The sequence below is a fragment of the Gigantopelta aegis genome, chromosome 10 (assembly GCF_016097555.1).
Source record: "Gigantopelta aegis isolate Gae_Host chromosome 10, Gae_host_genome, whole genome shotgun sequence".
NCBI lineage: Eukaryota > Metazoa > Mollusca > Gastropoda > Neomphalida > Peltospiridae > Gigantopelta > Gigantopelta aegis.
This window is the reverse complement of record NC_054708.1, coordinates 17,016,481-17,037,266: the sequence shown is the minus strand read 5'-3', so window position 1 is coordinate 17,037,266 and position 20,786 is coordinate 17,016,481. Positions and strand designations below refer to the sequence as shown.

Genomic DNA, 20,786 nt, shown 5'->3' with positions numbered 1-20,786 from the left:
GGGTTTTTTTGTTTTGTTTTGTTTTGGGGTGGTGGTGGTGATATTTTGGGGGATTTTAAAATCGTTTTTTTTTTCTTGATTTGTGTTAATTTTGTTCTTACTTTTTAAACGTGTGTGTGTGTGTGTGTTTTTGTGTGTACACACATACACATACACATATAAATACACATACACATAAACATAGACATACAAATACATTCACACACACACACACACACACACACACACACACACACACACACACACACACACACACACACACGCACACACACACACCCACACACAGTCGTATGTATGTATATATACAGATCTGGCATCACAAATTGGTCATATGGTCAGCTGATGACGGACAATCACTGTCAAACAATGGATACATCGTAGAAAGAAAACACACAAACTCTCTCTCTCTCTCTCTCTCTCTCTCTCTCTCTCTCTCTCTCTCTCTCTCTCTCTCTCACACACACACACACACACACACGAACGCTCACACACACAAACACACACACACACACACACACACACACGTACATACATTTACACACACACACACACACACACACACACACACACACACACACACACATATATATATATATATATATATATATATATATATATATATATATATATATATATATATATATATGTATATACGTATATATATATACACACACATACATACATACATACATACAGGCAGACACATACAGACACAGACAGACGCACACAGACACACAGAAACACACATACACGCGCGCGCACACACATACACACGTATATGCACACACACATGCGCGCGCACATACACATACACAATCACTCACACACATACACGAGCGCGCACACACACACATACACTCACACATACACACACGTGCGCTCGCGCACACACAGGTACACACACTGTAACTGTTACAGAACCTCTAACACTTCAGACGGTGGGTCACAGGTGTATTTTTTATCAACTGGACTTGCTATGCGCAATCAGTTTCAGGTCGCATGGTTTTTGCGCATAGGTCATTGACCTATTTCTGGACAATTGATGCTTCGACATTGGTCATGGAATCTTGTATACACACCAAACTTCGTGTTATTTAAAACTGTGGACCTTTCAGAGGTAGAAAAATCCATTATGAATAATTCCAGAAGGAATACCAAATCTCGAAGACAGTCGGTTCCGAGACAACTGATACAGATGCTGAGTCTGCGAGACAATGGAACTGATTGATTTTGGACAATAAACTTAATGTACATATTTATACAGATGTGCGAGCTGTTCTCTTTTTTTTATTTTATTTTCATTTTCTTCCGTTCTGTTTTATAACATCTTTCTTTTATAAGTTCGACATTTGCCAAAGATACTGCTGCTACCAATATCGATTCGCCGTAATCCCGCAATACATTTAGTTACCGCATAAACAATGAATAGGGTTACACTGAAATCTTAAAGATGGGCATAACAAGTAAAACCCCCACAAAAAACTAAAGATGTGTGTGTGTGTGTGTGTGTGTGTGTGTGTGTGTGTGTGTGTGTGTGTGGTGTCTGTGTGTGTCTGTGTGTGTATCTGTGTGTATTTGTGTGTATGTGTATGTTTGACGGAACATGCTCTTAATGTTGTTTTCGCCTGTGGCGATATTAATTGTTTTAGAGGGCCGTGTGCAGTTCCAATATGCACTTAAGCCCAGATGGGCAAACTTGTTACGTGATACCTTTGCGCGACGGTCGTCGAGCTTTTCTAATACACACCCAGCGCAGTTGCCATGTGGCCAGTAGTTACGTAATACCTCCGCGAGTGCGGTTTTTACAACCGTGATTTTGGTGACTAGGCGTCATTGAGTCTGACCATCTGAGAGAAAAAAAAATACCGCTTGGTCGCTGTGGAAATTCACATGATAAGATTCAGTACCACCTTGTACCCCCAGGCGATATTCGGATTTTTAATAAATAGCTAGGGTTTTAGAGATATCGGGGAGAAACATAAGGAAGGCTCCAGGGGATCGCTGTCCGTCCGGACTGGTGAATAATTTTATTTCTGCTCTGTGTATAACCTTGATGTGATTGATGTGACTTTAAATATTTTAATACTGTATTATACCGATATTATTTAGACGGTGCTGCTGGTCATCTGACGCAGTAAACTGTAGGTTCACTGTCTAAATATATATAAAGATTATCCAGTCATCCTAGAGGACCTAGGTAAACTGTAGGTTATTGTCTTTATTGTGATAGGTACCAGTATTAAGTCTGTATTACAAGGTTATTGAATGAGTAGTTAGGGTTAATTAAAAATTAACCAGTTAGGAATAGAGTTGTAATTCCTTTATTAATTAAGTTCTCCTGGCAGCGTTTCTCAATTATCACACGTGTGGGTGTTGTGTCACGGTGAAGTGATTAGCATATTGTGTAAACTAGACACCTAGAGATTAACTAATTAAGTGATCAGTTCTGGGTTGTTATTATTTGTTGTTGTTAATTAACTACTGCGGCAGTACATTTGTCAGCGTAGGTTAATACAGATTCCAAAGTGTATTGTGTTTTTGTTGTGTTTTCTAGTGAACTAAACGTGCTATAATAATATATACTTTATATAACATCTTATTTCTGATCATACCTAGACGAGCCACTCGGGTAAATACTGCTCATTACAGAGAGATCTAATAGATATACAGTTAGGAGAGATATTTGGATAATCGTGTTTCATCCAGTTACGGGTATTGTAGGATCCCCGTGACAGTATGTGTATATGTGTGTATGTATGTGTATCTGTGTGTGTGCGTGTGTGTGTGTGTGTGTGTATCTGTGTGTGTGAGAGAGTCTGTGTGTGTGTGTGTGTATGTGTTTGTATGTGGGTGGGTGTTTTTGTGTGTGTGTGTGTTTGCGTAAATGTGTGTGTGTGCGTGTGTGCGTGCGTGCGTTTGTATATGTATGATGTACTTACTTTGTTTGACACCAAATAGCCGATCTGTGTTTTTGTTCTGGGGTGTCGTTAAACATCCATTAATTCATTATTTTTTGTATTTGTATATGCCTATGTCTATATACATATATGCAAAGTAAAGTTTGTTTTATTTAACGACGCCACTAGAGCACATTGATTTTTATCTTATCGTCGGCTATTGGACGTCAAACATATGGTCATTCTAAGACTGGTTTTAGAGGAAACCCGCTGTCGCCACATAGGCTACTCTTTTACGACAGGCAGCAAGGGATATTTTATTTGCGTTTCCCACAGGCAGGTTAGCACAAACCATGGCCTTTGTTGAACCAATTATGGATCGCTGGTCAGTGCAAGTGGTTTACACCTACCCACTGAGCCTTGCGGAGCACTCACTCAGGGTTTCGAGTCGGTATCTGGATTAAAAATCCCATGCCTCAACTGGGTTCCGAACCCAGTACCTACCAGCCTGTAGACCAATGGTCTAACCATGACGCCACCGATACCGGTATATACATATATGCATGCATGCATACATACATACATACATACATACATACATACATACAATATATAGATATTCATACATCAATACATGCATGCATACATACATACATACATACACATACACACACATATATATATATATATATATATATATATATATATATAGACACATACATACACACAAATTGATATAGATAGATCGATCGATAGATAGATATACATGTAGATAGATATATAGATACATGTGGATGGATAGATAGATAGATGTACAGATAAGATATATTAGATAGATAGATAGATAGATAGATAGATAGATAGATAGATATACATGTAGATACATGTGGATATATATATATATATATATATATATATATATATATATATATATATATATAGATATATAGATATATAGATAGATAGATAGATAGATAGATAGAAGCGATAGAATAGCTATACAAAATAGTGACAACAAACGTCGAAACCTCAAACTTTGAAAACTCGAAAAACTCGATCTCTCAACCAAAGTTGAACACTAGTCGTATTTTAGTAAAGTAAATGAACATGTCCAATTTTGTGATTATCGTACAGTAAAAAACAAAATCCACGAATAAAGCGTCTGTACTGTTTTACAAAAAGCATTTTGGCCGAGTATTTGTTGTTTGGGAATATTTTTATTATTCCATGAATGTTGGAAAACTCCCCGAGGATTTAAACGGGATTAGATCCCCCTGTAATCTGACAGTGATCGCATGCAGGTCTCGGTCGATCGATCACCAATCTCAAAGCAAACAGAGGCACTCAGATTAAAATGTGGCATTTGATGAAATAATACCATTTATCCGAAATCTCATGGAGGTACTCGTCACTTCTCAACAGCAACTAGATTAGTCTAATTTTCGAGCAAATGGCCGCAATTTGCTCAAAAGCATGCCGCATCACAGGCGCTGATAGCTGAAGCACCTTTTGTCTGCACGCAGTGGCCGCGGTGCAACGATTTGTCTCCCAAGCTGAACATGGTGGCATAATGGTTATTATCGGTCTAAATGCTGGTAGATACCTGGTTCGAATCCCACCCAGAGTATGTGTCAGCGGCTCGTTGGTGAGATGATGGGACACTGCACCGACGTATCTTTCTCAGTAGTCACTAACAAGTTTACAATCATTAATGCACGGTCCTGGACAAATAGCTATGTTAAGAAGTATCGTCATGGAATCCACTTCCATTAAACTTTGTTTTGTTTAACGACACCGCTACAGCACATTGAATTATTTATCACTTCCAGTTCAAAGCACACCTATGTGCATTTGGGAAACCAAGTATGATATGTCATGGGTACTAGTTATAGTAAGAATACATCAGAAATAAAAGTGAAGGCATTTCTAACACAAAACCCCATACCCAGACGGTTGTTTTACCGGCTTTGGCTGGTAGGTACTTGGTTCGCCTCTCAGTACAGGCTTTCACCCAGAGCGAGTTTAACTACTCAGTGGGTGGGTGTAAGGCCACTACGCCAACAAGTTCTTTATTGCTTTAAGTTATACAACATATAGACTAATCATTAATCCACGAGCCTGGGCGGACAGCTCAGATAGCTAGGGTGAGTGGTGACGTGTTTAAAGCTTAATTGGATATAAGCACGAAAATCGAGTTACAAAGAATTCTTCCTTTACTTCGGAAGATAATCGATTCTGATTGGCTACATACCTTTAAATTAGAGGTGTTAAATTTACGAGAACCACCTCTGATTAAATTAGGCTGCAAATCGGTGTTTACAAACAAACATGACTACCGAAGGAAACCTTACGTTTGATATTGGTACGCTGAACGACATATTGACTTCAATCTTGAATGGTTCGAAGAAAACACTGAATCTTCTACCGCTCAAAAGTGTCAGTCCTCAGTTGGTAGAGGCTCGCTCGGGGTGTTTCTGTACAAGGATTGAATCCCCTCACGTAACCCATTCTCTGGGGTTTTCTACCGTCCCAGCCTGTGCCCCATGAGGGGTATGTCAAATACCGTGGTTTGTGCTGCTTTGTCTGAGGGAAAGTGCATATAAAATATCACTTGTTACTATTTATAAAAAACGGTTGCAGGGTCGAGCCCTTAGTAGACGCATAGTGTACCCCTTGGTAGACGCACAGTGTATATCTTAGTAGACGCGTAGTGTATCTGTTAGTAGACGCGTAGTGTATCCATTAGTAGACGCATAATGTACCCCTTATTAGATGCATAGTGTATCTCTTAGTAGACGCATAGTGTATCCCTTAGTAGACGCATAGTGTACCCCTTAGTAGACGGGTGGTGTATCCCAATAGTAGAAACATAGTGTATCTATTAGTACACGCGCAGTGTGCCCCTTAGTAGACGCGTGGTGTATCCCTTGGTAGACGCATAGTGTATTCCTTAGTAGACGATTGGTGTACCCGTTAGTAGACGCGTAGTGTACCCCTTAGTAGACGCATGGTGTACCCCTTAGTAGACGATTGGAGTACCCCTTAGTAGACGCATACTGTACCCCTTAGTAGACGCGTGATGTACCCCTTAGTAGCCGATTAGTGTACTCCTTAGTAGACGTGTAGTGTACCCCATAGTAGACGCGTAATGTACCCCTAAGTAGACGATTGGTGTACCCCTTAGTAGACGCGTAGTGGACCCCTTAAGGCCACCCCACACGATACCAGTGCCTCGTAAGAGAATAGTCAAAAGAATAATCGATTGACGAGACAAATATTACAATTGCATCGCATGTTATGCAGTCGGTTGTTCTGGTGGCTATTCTATACTAGTACGACACACTTGTATCGTCGCCTTTGGTAGACTTGTGTTGTTGTTATTTTCCGTTTCACCTAATGATCACAAAATATTAAAACGTTGTAATGTGCTCTGTCCATGCCTGTGGGTTGGAGCATAACATGAAGGTTCTTCTACCAGCGCCATTTCCAATTAAAATGTTTTGGATAAGGACTGAATGAGTCTGAGACTCAAAGTTGTCGCTGACTGTTACCGTATTCGAGGTACCGGCCACGATGGTACTGGGTTCGCCTCCAGGTAGCCTACTGGCTCCCACTCAGAGCCATACTAGGCTCAGAATACCAACTGCCAGCAGAAAGTTGGCTAACTCAACCGTTGTGTTGTAATGTCCCCAACTCCTGAATTACGACGGGTGCGCTCAGGTTAACCACTAATGGGTTATACGAGGAGAATTGAGTTGTAAAATCGTTCAGACTAGCAATTGGACAGTCGTAGAAGTCGTGACAGGAAAACGTTGGTCAACTTTCGGCTCAGACGAGTTAATAGTCTGACTCTAGCATTAGTTTAACAACCCATGGCCACTACACCGACTTCTTTCTCACTAACCACTAATCCTCTACCCTGGACACACAGTTCAGATAGGTGAGGTGTGTGCCCAAGACAGCGTGCTTGGACGTTAATTGGACAGAAGCACGAAAATAACTATTTATTTAAGTGAAATGTATTCGAGGCACGGTTCACGGAATCGGTTTAGGATTCGCTCTGTCTCTTGGCCAACTCCCTTGATTTTGATAGAATTGTATTTTATGGATTTTGGAATACATACACGTATGTAGGTTCAAAAGCAATCGATGCAGGGTGAAAATGTCTCCCCCATCCCTCGGATGCAGTTGACAAAAAACAACTTTGAGGTAACATATTCTAACTACTTCACAATGAAATGGCCAAAACTGAAAGCGAACCTTCATTCGCCGAACTCTATTCAGGTAAAAAAAAAAAAAAAAATCCCTCACCCCTACTTCCCACCCACCTCTCAAACAATGAGGATTTTTTTTTTTTTTTTTTTTTTTTTTTCTTTCTTTTCTTTCGTTACTTAGATGACGGGGATGGGGAAGTTATCTAGTCAACAACAAATTAATGTAAAAGAAAGCAATAATAATAATCATCATCATCATCATTAGCAGCATCATCATCATCATCATTATTATCATTCATCATCATCATCATCATCATCATCATCATATTCATTATTATTATTAGCAACAACAACAACAACAATAATAGCTAAAAAGTCTAAGTTTAGCACCTACCTGGATATTTCAGAAATCCTTTTAGCACGGTACCTTTAATACAAACGTACCGTAATAATAGAAATGCGATTTTTAAACGTAAACATTTAGTGACGTCATAAACGTTGCCATGTGACGTTTACTCAGTAACGTGCGTACCCGCCCCGGTTTTGTTTTTCTGTTCACACATTATAACTCGGATCTTATTTTACGGATCGATCCTGTAAGTTACATCGTAATGACGCACCTTTATATTTTATCAAGTATTTGACAGATCATTTAAGGCATACAGGAACCGGGTTGGGGTTGGGGGTGGGGGGGGGGGTGGGGGGGGTGGGGGTGAGGGGGGGGTGAGGGGAGGGGGGAGTAGCCGTCGCCCCAGTACATTTTGTTTTGTCCTAGTCTATATAAATAAATACAAAAGCTGGCTTATGCCTCCCCCTAAAAGATTGTGCCCTCACTTCACAACCCTCTCCCCCTCCCCCTCCCAATACAGATTTTGGATCCGCCATGAGCACGTTTTGGATGCAGCCGTTTCCTTTTATTTCTCTTCTCTAATAATACTATTTGCAGTGTTATCTTTGATTCTTATCGATTTGTGGCTTTCACGTTGCTTTGACTGTAAACAAATTTCGTGTTTTCGCCATGTGCGTTTTGCGAAGTGGAGTAGATGTGTTGTAGGAAGTTATGTCGAACACGCTGTGGGTAACAGCTGGTTACTTCGCTTACCTCGAACACTCGCTTGTTGAAACAGCTGTGGCCTGAACAGAGGAATTTTATTTCTTATCTGCAGCATATTTCAAAATGTAATTTTTATATTTCGCTTCGCGTGTGTTTGTAAATAATAATTTGTTTACAAAAATACATCTGTTTAATGTTTGTACAATGAGATGAATCAAGTAGGCTACGTGTGCACTTTCTTTTGTGTCGTTCGTTCCAGTCGGTGCTTCGCAGCTAGTGTAATAAAGTTTGTGGTATGTACTATCCTGTCTGTGGGATGTTGTACATAAAAGATCCCTTGCTGCTAATCGGAGAGAGTAGGCCATTGTGTGGTGGGAGTGGATTTCCTCTCATTATCTGGGGCGGATTTAGCTCAGTCGGTTCAGTGCTCGCTTGAAGTGCTTGCGTCGCAGGATCGAACCACCTCGGTGGATCTATTCAACTGATTATTATTTTTTGTACTCGTTCCAACCAGTGCATCACAGCTGGCCAATTGCCGTGGTATGTGTTTTCCTATCTGTGAGAAAGTGCATATAAAAGATCCCTTTCTGCGTTAGGAAAACTGTGGCGAGTTTCCACTGATGACTACGTGTCAGAATTACCGAATGTTTGACATCCAACAGCTGATGATTAACTAATCAATGTGATCTAGTGGTGTCGTTAAACAAAACAAACTTTATACTTTCTCTCATTATCTCTGTGATCCTTAACCATTCATTTCAACTCATTTTCGTGCTTATATCCAATTAAGGTTCAAGCACGCTGTCCTGAGCACACACCTCCAGGAGAGTGGATTAGTTATTAGTTGGTTAGTGGTTAGTGAGTGAGAAGATGGTGTATTGGCCTTACACCTACTCACTGAGCCCTTAATTAAGAACCCGATCTGGGTTGGAGCCGGTACCGGGTTGCGAACCCTGTACCTAACAGCCTGTAGTCCGATGGCGTAACCACTGCGCCACCGAGGCTGGTGATCCTTAACCATATGTCTGACGCCATATAACCGTAATTAAGATGTGTTGAGTGTTGAGTTCTTCTTCGGTGCTATTTTCTCTTGTATCAAAACTATTTACCCAGTCAGTATGTCTGTCTCAATGTCTCTTCATAACTACACACAATAAAAGAAAAGAAAAGAAAAAAAAAAAAAAAAAAAAAAAGGAAAAAAAAAAAAAACCAAACCACCAGAATAGCGTTACTTGTAACATCCCCATTGTGGTTGATCGCAACTTTGTGATTGTTCAACAATATTGTTCAAACTATCGTAAAAACACGTCTAGCATTCTGCACTTCATTTGCAAATATTGAAAACATTCCGCTGTTCATTTGCCGATATTCAAACCTTTTATAATCGATAGTCGTTAAGTGGTGTGGCCCACTGGCGTATATTTGCTCTCCTCATCACTAACGCGCGAGGACAATGCGCTTAGCAGAATCCTGTCCGAGATGTTGTATAAATTTACAAGATAGAAAATATTACTTTAGCGAAGATGATAGGAATCGGCTGCAATTCAGCAGTGAATGATTTATAGGGGCCGCGGTTTACCAAACAGGCAAATTCAATATTTATTCAGCCAATCCACGAGTATATGGCCCTGATCCCATCAAGTGAAATACTGGTTGCATATTCCTCAAGTTTTCTCACTCACACAATTCCAAACCGTAATTCCAGCCGATATAATATGCTTTATACTATTTTAGTGCTCGCTGTTTAAGCATGCACTTGGATGTATTATTAGTCCATGGGCCAGATACCGAAACCCTCTCCCCCCCCCCCCCCCCCGCCCCCACTAGGGATTTTTGGAGACTTGTATTTTTAGATACCTCATTATATATGAATTTAATATCTGCTTGTCTGCAGCAAAAATGTTGGTGGATTAAAAAAATATCGCCATTTGAATGGGGGTACCGTTGCACATTTTGTGTCATCCATATAAATTTTTAACAGATATAAGGCCAAAATGAATGATATTTATCCTATACTAGATGTTAATAGTAACAAACCAAATAACAATGCAATATGTGGTATGAATAATGATATACTCATCGGCAAAAGTTAAGCAATGCCTGAAATGCATTATTTTTTATATTTACACATATTTTGGACTGCTTGAACCTTTTACTATTAAAAATTGCACTGTAGTTAATATATTGAGGTAGCATTATTCAAATATGGTTCAGTATATTTGCCTATACTATACTCAAGAAAATTAATTAAGGTCCAATAGATATTTTAGCATTTTCCTTTAAATATGGGGGAAAATACAACTTCTTCCGTTGAAAGTTGTCAGCATTGTGGCATGTTCTTAAACTTAATGACTTAAATAGCAATTTTGAGGGAACACAATAAAAAAACACATTCTGAACAAATGTGTAACAAATACTTGCCTCATGCTCATTTCTATATTTTTCATAAGTATGTGAAATCCCAGTAAAAGTTTACTGAAACAATGTATAGAAGCCATATATATAATATGACCAAAACATGCTAAAATAATATGACAGTAACAAAGAATTATATTATAATATAAGAAAGTTTACTAGCCCTTAATTAATTTTGTTGAGTATACATGTATGTGCATCAGTATTATGAATATGTCCCTGTGACGGTACATGCTCTTAATTTCTTTTCGCCTGTGGCGATATTAATTGTTTTAGAAGGCCGTGTGCAGTTCCAAATGCACTTAGCCCAGATGGGCAAATTGTTACGTAATACCTTCGCGCGACCGTGCATTCCAATATGTACTTAGTCCAGATGTGGAGGCCATGTGGCCAGTAGTTACGTAATACCTCTGCGAGTGCGGGTTTTACAACCGTGATTTTGGCGAATGGCGACAGCCAGTCTGACGATCAGAGAAAGATATGCCGGCGTGGTGGCTGTGGAAAATCCACGTGATAAGATTCAGTACCGCCTTGTGCCCCCAGGCGATATTCGCTGTCTCTGACAGTTTTGAATAAATAGCTAGGATTTTAGATATATCGGGGAGAAACATAGGAAGGCTTCCAGGGGGAACGTTAGTCCGTCCGGACTTGGTAAATATAATTTCTGCTCTGTTGTATAACCTTGATGTGATTGATGTGACTTTAAATATTTTAATACTGTATTATACCAATATTATTTAGACGGTGCTGCCGGTCATCTGACGCAGTAATCTGTAGGCTCAGTGTCCTAAATAATTATAAAAAGCTTAACCAGTCATCCTAGAGGACCTAGGTAAACTGTACGTTATTGTTATTAATTCTGTGTTACAAGGTTACTGAATGAGTAGTAAGGGTTAATTAAAAATTAACCAGTTAAGAATAGAGTTGTAATTCCTTTATTAATTAAAGTTCTCCTGGCAGCGTTTCTCAATTAACACACGTGTGGGTGTTGTGTCACGGTGAAGTGATTAGCATATTGTGTAAACTAGACACCTAGAGATTAACTAATTAAGTGATCAGTTCTGGGTTGTTATTATTTGCTGTTGTTAATTAACTACTGCGGCAGTACATTTGTCAGCGTAGGTTAATACAGATTCCAAAGTGTATTGTGTTTTTGTTGTGTTTTCTAGTGAACTAAACGTGCTATAATACATATACTTTATATAAGATCTTATCTCTGATCATACCTAGACGAGCCACTCGGGTAAATACTGCTCGATACAGAGAGATTTAATAGATATACAGTTAGGAGAGATATTTGGATAATCGTGTTTCATCCAGTTACGGGTATTATAGGATCCCCGTGACAGGAGTTAAAATTGGGGCGCTCGTCCCGGATCTGAAACGGGACATGCATATTTAAAAAAGTATTGTTTGTAAATGGGGGCTTTATAAATTATTTTTTACAAATAATTAGAAGTAGCGACGTTGTTCACTAGAAAATTAATTAATAATAAGTGCGTCATATCTAAACATGGATCAGAATTTGCTGGATAGGCCTACGCTCAGTGTAGTGGAGATTAAGCGAGCACGTAAGGCCGAGTTAGTTGAAATGGCGGGTGAGCGAGAAATTGATTTAACATCAGCTAAAACCTTAGGAGATATAAGGACAATTATTATCCAGGAAGTTTTTGGTGATAGTCCTGTTATGGAAGACAGTGAGACTGTTCCAGAGATAGAGATAAATGAGTTAAGTGTGGAACAACAATTAGCTTTTAAAAAGCTTGAGTACGAAAGAGAAGAACGTGCATTAGATAGATAGAGAGAGAGAGAGAGAGAGAGAGAGAGAGAGAGAGAGAGAGAGAGAGAGAGAGAGAGAGAGAGAGAGAGAGAGAGAGAGAGAGAGAGAGAGAGAGAGAAGAGAGGGGTAGAGAGAGAGAAAGAGAAGATAGGGATAGAGAGAAAGGAGAGAGGGATAGAGAATTCCAGTTAGAACATATAAAAGTGGAACATGAGTTAAAGTTGAATACTGAAGAAGTCAGACGAGAAGTAGGAAATGGGTTTAACATGTCGGAGGCTTATAGATCAGTGCCTGTATTTGATGACCAGGAGGAAGATATGTTCTTCCAACTTCTTGAACGGGCCGCTAAGCAGCTAAATTGGCCGCAGTCTAAGTGGACATTGTTAGCCGTGTCTAAGTTTAAGGGGAAGGCTAGTGTAGCTTATAATTCAATGAGTGACGAGCGAGCAAGTCAGTACGACCTAGTTAAGGCGGCAGGGTTGAGGGTTTATGAATTACGACCTGAGGATTATCGTTTACGGTATAGCGAGTTGAGAAAAATGCAGGGTCAGTCTTATAGTGAGTTTGTGGCTAAGAAGGCAGGGATGTTTGATAATTGGGTGGTGTCTCATCAGGTAGAGTCATATACCGAGTTACGGGAGTTGTTGCTCTTACAGGACATTAAAAATGGATTACCAGTTAGCTTACGTATTCATTTCGAGGATCGTGATGTCAAAAAGATAGAGGAGGCAGGCATAGTGGCAGATGACTACGTGTTAATACACAAGGCTCAGGCAGTACAGGGTAGCTCTATACAACAGGGTGATAAGAAGAAATTTCAGCCAGGTTTTTCCCGGGAAAGTAACTATCGGGGAGAGTCATCTAGTTGGTCAGCTAGTCAGGCAAGGAATGCACCTGGTGGGCAAAATAAGGATAAGCCTGCATTATCAGCCAATGCACGAACTTTTCGTCCACATTGCAGTTACTGTAAAAAGGATAACCATCTTGTCGGGGACTGTTTTAAAAGGAAATGCGATAATGTGCAAGTGGTCGGTTTAGTGAGTTCAGCTCCGTTAGCGAGAGAGTTAATGGTTAGTCCCATGGCAGAGAAAGTAAACCCGTATGTGTCCACTGGTATGGTTTGTGATGTGAAACAAGAATTGAGTCCTAAGGCAATATCAATCTATAGAGATACCGGATGTAGTCAGTCGCTTATAACGTCAAAGTGTTTAGCTGGTATTGAAAATTCATATACAGGACGTAGTTTGGCTTTAACCTCAGTTACTGGAGAAAAAATGGTTGTCCGGTTACATAAGGTTTTCTTGTGTTCGAAGTTTGTGACGGGACCAGTCGTTATGGGTGTTGTGAGGGACTTGCCTGTTGAAAACATAGGAGTTTTGTTGGGTAGTGATTTGACTAGTCAGTGTTGTCAGCCGAAATGTGACCAATTGTTAATTAAAGACAGCACTTTACCAATAGAAGAGAGTGAGGTTGATGAGATTAGATATCCTGCGTGTGTAATGACTAGGGCTATGGCCAGTAGGGTAACACGATACCCAGAGGATATTTGTGATTTGTCTGATACGTGTGTGAGCCATGAAATTGGAGTGGATGAGGTTATCAGTAAATTGGTAGATAAGTCAACTGACAAATTAAATGTGGTGGAACCTGTTGATCTCCCGCAGACGGGAATTGAACCAGTTGTGTTTGATAGAGGGGATTTACCTTGTAATAGACAAGAGTTAATTCTAGAGCAGGGGGCTGATCCAAAATTGTTGGCAGCTCGCACTACATTGTTAACAGAGGGTAAGATGGAGGATCAAAGGTCAGGTTATGATATGGACAAGGGAGTATTAATGAATAAGAGAGTTAGAGCTAGGAGGTTGCCGGCGACCGAACTAGCTAGGAAGCAATTGAGCCATGCTCAGAGAAAAATAAAATCAGTGTTTGATAGGAAGGCTAGGAGTCGGGAATTTAAACCAGGGGATAAGGTGCTGCTGTACCTTCCCATTAAACGGGGTTCTGTGCAGAACAGGTATTTCGGGCCCTATGTTGTGCACAAACGGGTTAATGAGACAGGGTATGTGATAAACACTCCTGATAGGGTTAGGAAAAGTAGGTATTATCACATCAATTTGCTAAAAGGTTATTTTGACAGACTGCCGATAGTTCCAGTACTACCTGTCCAAATTGAGAGTCACTCAATTTCCTGTGATGACGTCAAGACTGCAGAGAGAAAATTAACCAACCGCCAGATTCTAGCAGACTTGAACCCCCAGCGAACAAAGTTGACTACGTTGAAACAAGACAATGTTTCCATTTGTCAGAACCTTCCAACGGTTACCAATACCTTAAGCCAGGATGTGCGCTTGGAACCCAACGCTACACCGATTCGACAGCATGCCTATCGGAGAAAACCTGGAAAACGTGCGACACTGAAAAAGAAAGAAACGAAGTTCCAGTGGTCAGGTGAATGCGAGAAGTCATTCAACCATCTCAAGCCGATGCGCTACTCGTCTCCCGTGATGGCAGCACCAGACTACCGAATGCCTTTCAAGCTAGCTGTGGATGCCAGTGACGTGGGCGCTGGAGCTGTGCTGTTCCAAGAAGACGAAGACGGACTGGACCATCCTAATGAAAGCCTCCAACCACAGAGTTTTGAGATGGAGTCTTCTTCTGCAGGAATTCCCAATCACCATTGAACATATCAAGGGCACATCCAATGTAATCGCTGATGCCCTGTCCCGAAGTTTAACGTTATGATAATGTGTTGACATTCTTGAATTCTGTTTTGTTTTTATATATTTTATTTGTATACCAGGAACTCAGAGACTCAGTGTGATTACTGGTAGTCACCTTATTATTACATGTGTTATAAATGCCCGTATGCGTCGGTTAACGCACCTTTTTGTTTTAATGCAGTATATTTCCCTATTCCTAGAGTAGAGGAAATATCCTTTTTGAGGTGGGGGTGTGTGAAGGTACATGCTCTTAATTTCTTTTCGCCTGTGGCGATATTAATTGTTTTAGAAGGCCGTGTGCAGTTCCAAATGCACTTAGCCCAGATGGGCAAATTGTTACGTAATACCTTCGCGCGACCGTGCATTCCAATATGTACTTAGTCCAGATGTGGAGGCTATGTGGCCAGTAGTTACGTAATACCTCTGCGAGTGCGGGTTTTACAACCGTGATTTTGGCGAATGGCGACAGCCAGTCTGACGATCAGAGAAAGATATGCCGGCGTGGTGGCTGTGGAAAATCCACATGATAAGATTCAGTACCGCCTTGTGCCCCCAGGCGATATTTGCTGTCTCTGAGAGTTTTGAATAAATAGCTAGGATTTTAGATATATCGGGGAGAAACATAGGAAGGCTTCCAGGGGGAACGTTAGTCCGTCCGGACTTCGTAAATATCATTTCTGCTCTGTTGTATAACCTTGATGTGATTGATGTGACTTTAAATATTTTTAATGCTGTATTATACCAATATTATTTAGACGGTGCTGCCGGTCATCTGACGCAGTAATCTGTAGGCTCACTGTCCTAAATAATTATAAAAAGCTTAACCAGTCATCCTAAAGGACCTAGGTAAACTGTAGGTTATTGTCTTTATTGTGATAGGTACCAGTATTAATTCTGTGTTACAAGGTTACTGAATGAGTAGTAAGGGTTAATTAAAAATTAACCAGTTAGGAATAGAGTTGTAATTCCTTTATTAATTAAGTTCTCCTGCAAGCGTTTCTCAATTATCACACGTTATTGAACGAATAGTAAGGGTTAATTAAAAATTAACCAGTTATGAATAGAGTTGTAATTCCTTTATTAATTAAGTTCTCCTGGCAGCGTTTCTCAATTATCACACGTGTGGGTGTTGTGTCACGGTGAAGTGATTAGCATATTGTGTAAACTAGACACCTAGAGATTAACTAATTAAGTGATCAGTTCTGGGTTGTTATTATTTGTTGTTGTTAATTAACTACTGCGGCAGTACATTTGTCAGCGTAGGTTAATACAGATTCCAAAGTGTATTGTGTTTTTGTTGTGTTTTCTAGTGAACTAAACGTGCTATAATACATATACTTTATATAAGATCTTATCTCTAATCATACCTAGACGAGCCACTCGGGTAAATACTTCTCGATACAGAGAGATCTAATAGATATACAGTTAGGAGAGATATTTGGATAATCGTGTTTCATCCAGTTACGGGTATTATAGGATCCCCGTGACAGTCCCTCTTTACTAAACACCAGTGTTAAAAATTTAAAGCATCAGTTTTGTGTACCTACCATAATTTCTTACCATAATGCACAAGTCATCTATCTCACAGAAGTTCATCTTATACTAGTCTGTGTTTGTAATATTTTTAGATTTGCCTTTATATTTACATTGTACTTAACTTATGCTCAAGTGTATATAATTAGTTTCTACATCAATTATTGTCGAGGAAAGTTTTGACTTCCTTTCATATTCCTTTGCATTTTCATGCAATTAAAGTATGTCTGTCATGTTCACAATTTCTGGTATTCTCCTTCTCCAGGCTCTGCTCTGGTTCCCCCATCAGTATGTCCATCAGCTCTCATGGTATCATATCACTGTTTCATCTCTAGTGTGCCTTCTACAATTTCTGAGCCATATGACCATTTGGTTGGGGAATAGCCTGGTATGCGTGGCATGACTGATACCAAATGACAAGTTGGCAATTTGTTCTCTTTATGTACATTCTCAGAGCATTCTCAGTGAATACATACAAGTAGAGTGGAGAAGGCTGATTTATACTCTACTGTAGTTCAATATTATCATCCTTGGTTTGGCAACAAACATTTCCAGATATTTCTCAAGTCATGATGTTTTTGTATGTTATTCGCACCTGCACTCCCATAGAGAAGGTATATGAAATGATCTGCTTCTTAAATATATGAACATCAATTTTTGCTGAACTTCCATGAGCTAACAACATTTCAAGGAAGTCTTGGTGTTGCTTGAGAATGTTCAAAACCTCCAGTTTTCCATTCTGCATAAAAGCACTGTTGGTATCATAGCCAGTAATGGCAAGCACAGCTGGAATTGCTAGTTGGTGTCTTCCCTGCATTCTTAATGATGCTGTGCACATCTATAAGATGCCTCTTGTTGCCAAATTGAGTGTATACAAATGTCCGTATCTGGGATGGTGAACTGGCAGTAATGTACAGACATTGAAGTATAATCTTTGTTTCTGCATTTTCTTGTGCACTTTACAACACCCTCAGGCATGGTTTGCGTTTGAAACATGTACTTTGTCTCACAAATAGAACCCTCTTCCCAAGAAGCTGAGGGCAGAGTTTTCTGTTTTTCATTTAAATGGTCTTCTAGTCTCTTAAGACTTTTGTAGGGATTCCTTAGATCAAGTGTGGCTTGGAAGAACCCCTTTCACATGAGAAATTTAGTGCCAAACAACGAATGCTGTTAATATGCTACTGTGGATTAGTTGCAAACCTTCCATCCAGTAGATATTCCCTGAAAATATGCTGTACCAATAGAGCAAATTGGAAGAGAACAAATTGCCATGGTCTCATATGGTATTAGTCTTATCACGAAGTCCAGGGTATTCCTCAACCACATAGAAATGGCTGAGAAATGTCCAAAAAAATACTGAAGCTGAATTGGATGGCTTGTGATCTGATAACAAGAGTTGTTGACATACTGAGGGAGGAACAAGAGCAAAGGCCCAGAGGACAAAATAAGAAATTACAGATATTGTGAACATAATAGACATTATATTTGAGTCAGATGATAAGACTGAAATAGGAAAGAAAGTCAAGTACTAGATATGCCTGATGACTATATCTGATGTCAATTATTAGATATGCCTGATGACTATATCTGATGTCAATTATATAAACCTAAGCATAAATTAAGCACAATTTAAATACAAATATGTTATTAAAAATAGTACAAGCTTCTGTGAGATAGATGAATTGTAAATGTTTTAACACACATGCCGAGGAAAGGTACTTATAATTGGTTGGTACTAAGAACAGAGGGACATCTTCATAAATTTGTGAACATAGTATATAAACTCCATATACTTAACCATATTTGAATAATGAAGCCTCAATATGCTATAGAAAAAAGCCAGGTCAATTTGGGTTTTTTTAATAATAAAAGCTTCAGGGAATCCTAAGTATGTGTATACATAGAAATTAATACATTTCTGGTATTGCTTACTAGTAACTTATTTTGAGAAGTATATAATTATTCATACCTCATATTATATTGTTTTGTAATTGTTATTAACATCTACTTAATAGAATAAAAGGAAGGATGTAGAAATAGAAAATTGTAAACTTCACATATATCATATTTGGGTCACATAAAATGATTGAGAATTGGGAATGAAAGTTAGATTTTTATAGTGCAAGATATTTGTCTGATGACAATATTCTATGTAGATATCAAATATATACACCAAAACATAAGTTAAGCATAATATAAATAGAACTGCAATTCTAAAATATTACAAAAAGCAACAAAAAACCTAGCTATTGTAAGATGAACTGTTGTGAGACAGATAAATTGTATATGTAATGCAGACTTGTCTAGAATGGTATGTAAATTCACTTTTTATGTTTGTAGGACTTGTGTGTAATATACAAATATTCAAAATATCCATGTAAATGGTTTATACAGCATATAATGCACCATATTTAAGTAATGCTGCCTTCAGATATTAAATACAATACAATAATAAAAGGATCAGAATGTTTTAGGTACGGTATGTATATATACACATGTACATAGAGAATTACGTATATCGGGAACTGTGTAACTTTTGCTGGTGAGTATACCCCCGGTACTATATCCAGACCACATACATTGCATTGCTTTGTGGTTAGTTGTTATGAACATGTAATTTAGCATGAATAGCATTCATAATTTGGTCTTAAACCTGTTCAAATTATGTCTGGATGTTAACTTGAACATTGCCATGCAGTGTTTTCATATACTATGTTTGTAATACTCAGGACATTTCAAATTCATTGACTCACTATGCTTAGTCAGATGCCAAACATGTATTATGTTTTGGTGGAATACATTCACCAGTAACCCAGTTATAGTGGGCCCACGGTCTATATTTTCATGTCTCTCTCTGTGCCTGTCTGTCTGTCTGTCTGTCTCTCTCTCTCTCTCTCTCTCTCTCTCTCTCTCTCTCTCTCTCTCTCTCTCTCTCTCTCTCTCTCTCTCTCTCTCTCTCTCTCTCTCTCTCTCTCTCTTTACAATATACATAAATCAAATTCTATGTTTTTGCGTACAAATTGCATGTGTGATTAAACATCAATTTCAATATGTTAATATAATCAGGAAATTCCCTCAATTAAAATAAACCCCGACATGTTGATGTTCCGACCCTTCCTTCCCATCACAGCATACATGATTGTAAATACTGGACAGCTAAGTGAAAAAGTTAATGATTACATTTTTCTGAACAACTTCTGGTGCTTTTCATGCCGTTGCTAATTACTGTGGCAGAAGGGGATCCAATTTGGTTTTAAAGGCAACATGCATGTTCCATTAGCCAGGGAAAGGAATACAGATTTACGTATAGGGGAGTGATCGAGTAACTCTCCATATCTGAAAAATAATGTTACTCGGATATTCCCCTATTTAAAATACACGACTAAATAATAATTTTAACACCAATGATTTTGAAAAATAATGGAGCGTTGAGACAATAGCCTCTATTAGAAATCCGCGAGAAAAAAATAGGCAGAGTTACGTCCCCTAACCACTTCCGGCGTGTTCCGATTACTTCAGAGATGGCCGATGGCCACAGTTATTTGTGAATCTTTAGCTGAGATGTATGCATGCCAATCCCTGGTATCATAAATGTCCCCACCTATGCTTTAAACATAAAGAATAATACAGGAAAAAATTAAGTTGATGATGTGTTAAATACAGGATATGGTTTTCTTGCATGGAATGTTTTTTTTTATTTTTTATTATTATTTTTTTTTTTTTGAAAGCTGCAATCTCGCTTCACATTAATTATCATAACTTCATTTAAACATACAAACACGCCTGCAGTTTTAATGAATTGTGTGTGACAGTAACACATATAGATAATAGATAATAGAAACATGTTTATAGTGCATTTTTTCATACTATGGAATTTACTACAAGTTATTTATTTCTGATCCGCTTGTTTTCTAAATTACACACAAACATAGTATATTTTTGTTATTTCCACAAATTTATTTTTTACTTTTACGTCAAACCAAACTTAAAATATTTACAAAAACAACAAAAAAAATTTGTAGGAGGATGGGACGGACTATATGTAATATTCCGATCAGAACAGTCCCATTCCCCACGTGCTATATTATGTTTGTTTTGGGGGTTTTCAGTGTATTTTTGGGGACGCATGACCTGACCCCTCCCGTAAAACACCACTAGCCAGTCTGGACTTCC

General features: G+C 38.9%; 1 long non-coding RNA gene across 4 annotated transcripts in view; it reads right to left on the bottom strand.

The window, feature by feature from the left end:
• Positions 1–7,606, bottom strand: part of LOC121384495 — a 38,836-nt gene extending 31,230 nt beyond the window's left edge. For 2 of the 4 annotated variants that reach the window (XR_005959397.1, XR_005959398.1), the window contains exons 1-2: positions 7,506–7,606; positions 5,249–5,480 (exon numbers count right to left, since the gene is read on the bottom strand). This is a non-coding gene — a long non-coding RNA (uncharacterized LOC121384495). The remainder of the gene's footprint in view (positions 1–5,248; positions 5,481–7,505) is intronic. The other 2 variants (XR_005959399.1, XR_005959396.1) reach the window with 2 other exon arrangements.
• Between the last annotated feature and the right edge of the window lie 13,180 nt (positions 7,607–20,786).